General features: G+C 45.2%; 1 non-coding gene across 1 annotated transcript; it reads left to right on the plus strand.

Moving 5' to 3' along the window:
- Positions 1-684: 684 nt before the first annotated feature.
- Positions 685-757, plus strand: TRNAW-CCA (transfer RNA tryptophan (anticodon CCA)). The gene has a single exon. It is a non-coding gene; the product is annotated as a tRNA-Trp (tRNA).
- The last annotated feature ends 3907 nt before the right edge of the window (positions 758-4664 follow it).

Raw genomic sequence — 4664 nt, forward strand, 5'->3', positions numbered from 1 at the left:
CTGACCTCTGGTGCCTGAAACTTTCCAGAGCTGGAGGTCGTTAGTCACACCCACAAAATGCCAAACGAAGATATCTTGGGCTGAACAGGAGTGTGTTTCTTACCAGAGAATAGTAAGAAAAAAAGAGTTCATCATATTTAGCTTCTGACGTTGCAGACGAAGGGGATCAGAATATGCCCCCCCCCCCCCAAACATGCCACATCGGCATAAGGATCGTTTGGAGCTGAAGGCAGTGAAGAACAGTAGACACAGGATGTCCCTGGCAGTCCTGTGGTCCTTGGTCAGGGAACTAAGATCCCACATGCTGCGCTCCAGGCCAAAAAAAAAAAAAAAAAAGAACAGTGGACACAGGAGGAACTCTCCCCTCTTCCTTTCTGCCTAAAAGCAGGCCATACATTATCTTTATAAGGGTAACACATTTTCCTTTGTAAAACTCTTCTTCCAGATGAAGAGAACAACTCTTAATCTTGGGAGATGACTCATTACTGCAGAGGGTACCAGCTTGATTCTGTATAACAAACCTTACTAAACAACCCTTAAGTTTCCCTCAGATAATTACCTTCTCATGTATTACCACCCCCAGAAGTTAAAACTCTTCTTTCAATATCTAGTCACTTATCCACAGTTTATCGCCCTTGGTTAAAATTATAGATAGATATATAGATAGATAGATAGATATGGGCTTCCCTGGTGGTCTAGTGGTTAGGACTCCATGCTTCCAATGCAGGGGGCACAGGTTCGATCCCTGGTTGGGGAGCTACGATCCCGCTTGCCACACAGAGTGGCCGAAACAAACAAACAACATACATATATTATATATATATAAAAGCTCCTGGGTGTAACTCACTCTTTGGGGTTTTCATTTCTTTTCTGTGAAGCTCCGCATACAGGTAAAATTATGAACATCAATAAAATCTGTATACATTTTCTTTTGTTAATTTGGGTTTTGTTGGTTTAATTTGCACGTGCCAGCTACTGAACCTAAAAGGGTAGTGGAAATGTTCTCTTCCTCTCGTACAGGAGGAAGAGCGCTGGACTGATTATCTTTGGGCTGTCGTGGGTGTCCCTGTGGTGAGGGCTATGATCACTCCCACCCCCAACACACTTGCAAAGACTGGGCTAGCCTTCCTGGCGAAGGCACCAGAGGGAGGACAGGGTCCGTAGTACCAGGAAGGGTAAATTCAGGCCAAGCCTGCTGGAGAGGACGACCAGACCCTGACTGGGGCTGGAGTGACCAGCTCTCCACGTTTCCATGGAGAATGCCAGCAGGGCAGTAGTGACCTGGCAGATACTCAGATTGCACTGCCCGGGAGACCATGGGAGCCGAGGAGAGGCCGTTTCCAGGCACCTTGACTATTCCTGTCCATCCTGAGACAGGATAAATCAATCTCTTTCTCTCTGTCTCTGTCTCTGTCTCTGTCTCTGTCTCTCTCTCTCTCTCTCTCTCTCACACACACACACACACACACACACACACACACACACACACTCCTAGATACTCATACAGTGGTGTTGTTCAGAGAATAGACCATTAGGAGGGAGGGAGGAGACCCTCCTAACACATTCCAAACCAGATTGGATTAAAGGATAATTTTCCTCTGCAACCACATGGGTGCGTGTGCATATATACATTATGATAGAATATAGCATAATATAATACAATATGAGAGAATAAAAAGGATATACTTTTTTTGCTGAGTCTCCTAGTCCGTTGGAGAGTGCAAGAACTTTTGAGGAAAACCTCACTGATTTTCGGGGTTTTTTTCCTAGTCTAGTAGAGGCCGTCCTTGAACCAGAAGGACTGTGAACTCTTCCTCTTAGTGTCTCATGTGCCTGGGACAGGGTTGTCCACAGACCAGAAATGTCTGCATCACCCAGGAGGCTGTCAGAAGTGCAGAATCTCATGCCCTGCCCCAGACCTCCTGAGTCAGACCTGCTTTCTAATGAGATCCTTGGGTGATTTGTATGCTCATCAGAGTCTGAGAAGCGCTGCTCTACCTGGGGATCAATAATCGTTTGCAGAAAGAGTGAATAAATGTATACATGAATAAATAATTGAATAATTGGAGCAGTTAAGAACTAGCGAATTGTATGTCTTTTTTTTAATATAAATTTATTTATTTTTATTTATTTATTTTTGGCCGTGTTGGGTCTTCGTTGGTGTGCACGGGCTTTCTCTAGTTGCAGCGAGCAGGGGCTACTCTTCGTTGCAGTGTGCGGGCTTCTCATTGCAGTGGCTTCTCTCATTGTGGAGCATGGGTTCTAGGTACATGGGCTTCAGTAGTTGCGGCACGTGGGCTGAGTAGTTGTGGCTCGCAGGCTCTAGAGCGCAGGCTCAGTAGTTGTGGTGCACGGGCTTAGTGGCTCCGTGGCATGTGGGATCTTCCCGGACCAGGGCTCGAATCCGTGTCCCCTGCGTTGGCAGGCTGATTCTCAACCGCTGAGCCACCAGGAAAGCCCCTATGTCTTTCTTTACTCTTGTTTAGAATACTTAAATTCACAGGCTGTGTTGCTGGCTTTGGCATCAGGCTTCTCTTAAAGCAAGGGCTTCCTATTCCCCACCAGGCTTCTTTCCCAACTGGACTACGTGGGCAGTGGTGATGGAGCTGGGTGCCTTCCCTGAGCCTTGTCGTCCGACACGCAGGTGAAGGCTCACTCAGCTCACTCTATGAATTTTAACTGCCGGTTCTTACAGAATCTAGTCCTTAGAATCTGAGCATTGGCGACCATGTGACATGCTTTAAATTCCCTTCTCGTAGCTGCCTAGACTTAGAATCGCCTGCCTTGGACTCCTTGCTGTAATAGCTTATGCGTTGTGTTTTATTGGGTGATTGCGTAATAAGAGGGCCCATGTACCTGTTTGCTGACACCTAGCAGGGTTTGTTTAATGCTGTGGATTATTTTGATTTACATACAGCTTCCGAGGGTCAGTTGCTCTGTTCTTATGAGCTTTCCATAGTTGTTAAGTGTGTGAGATGTTTTATCAGTTGTGCACATGGGAAAAAACATGAGTCTCAAACTTAAAAAAAAAAAAGCTGCTTTTTTATTGATATATAATTGATCTGTAACATTATATTAGTTTCAGGTGTAGAACATAATGATTCAGTATTTGTATATATTGTGAAGGGTCACCGTAATAAATATGGTTAGCGTCCGTCACCTCACGTATTGTCATAAATGGGCGTATTTCTTATTTCTCATGGCTGAATAATATTCCTCTGTGTGTGTGTGTGTGTGTGTGTGTACCACATTTTCTTTATCCATTTACCCATCATTGTACGCTTAGATTATTTCCATCCATAATAGTTAGTCTTGAACTGTTACTGCGATGTCTTTAGCAAACGCCTCTGAGGTGTCCTGAGTTTATGCACAGGCTCCAGTCCTTCCTAGTTGGGCGGTCCAGGTTGAATTACCCTCTTTATTGGTGATAGGGCTTAGAACCCTGACAAGTATATGGTAACAGTGTGAGCTCTGCTCTCATTCTTATGTTCAATCACTCTTGGATTTAATGAGGTTTGTTGAGCCACTAATAAGAGCTGGATATGAAGGATGTACAAGTGAGGAAGGTCCTGCCACTGTCTCTGTGGTTCTCACGTTCGTGGGGAAGATGCTCTTCTAAAAGACCAGTACTGAAGTGTCACACCTGACAGCGGTGGGTGTGGAGTGCCCTGGGAGTGTAATGGCAAGGGCTCTGAACCACCCCCTACAGACGTGAGGGGGCATCGTTGCAGAAAAGGGGTCATTTAGGATGGACTTGAAATGACCAGCCTGGATTCTCCTTAATCCTCTCCCTGGATTCAGCCTGCACAGGAAATCCTAATCCCTTTTCCAGCAGACCAACAGCTCCAGTGACTTACAGTCCACAGAGCCATTTGAAGTGGGGCTCATGTTTTGCTCATTTCACTGTCCTTATCCCCAAGTGAAGAAAGGCTGATTTAAAAAAAAGAAAGACAGACCTCCTGGGTCCCGATTATCATGTTAGGAAAACAGCCTTGTCCAGTTCCTTTATCAATAAGTGCATTCTGTGTATGTATTACTTAGTCACTTTGCTGTACAGCAGAAACTGAGACAACTTTGTAAAGCACCTATACTCCAATAAAAATTAAATTAAAAAATATAAAAAAATAAAGTGACAGTCTTACTCAAAAAAAAAAAAGTGCATTCTGCACCCTTCATGCCTATCAATTCTTCCTGAATACACTGTCCCCTCAATACTTACCTTTTTTTTTTTTTTTTTTTTTTTTTCTTTGCGGTACGCGGGCCTCTCACTGCTGTGGCCTCTCCCGTTGCAGAGCACAGGCTCCGTACGCGCAGGCTCAGCGGCCATGGCTCACGGGCCCAGCCGCTCCGCAGCATGTGGGATCTTCCCGGACCGGGGCACGAACCCGTGTCCCCTGCATCGGCAGGCGGACTCTCAACCACTGCGCCACCTGGGCAGCCCAATACTTACCTTTTCTGTATCACTTGAAGTGCTTTTTCCTTGTATCTTCCCAGACAAGGGAGATTGTTCTCTGTAGTAGAAATGGGGCCTTCTTTGGTCAGTACTTCTGAACCTCGTCCATGCTTACTTTTCTACAGGACCAAGCAGTGAAGCTATACATTATTATTAGTAGTAGTAGTAGTAGTAGCAGAAAGCGAACTTCAAACAGAACAAAACATAAAAT

This window comes from Aethalodelphis obliquidens, unplaced genomic scaffold (genome assembly GCF_003676395.1).
Source record: "Aethalodelphis obliquidens isolate GAN/ISIS:26980383/991018 unplaced genomic scaffold, ASM367639v1 scaffold91, whole genome shotgun sequence".
Lineage (NCBI taxonomy): Eukaryota > Metazoa > Chordata > Mammalia > Artiodactyla > Delphinidae > Aethalodelphis > Aethalodelphis obliquidens.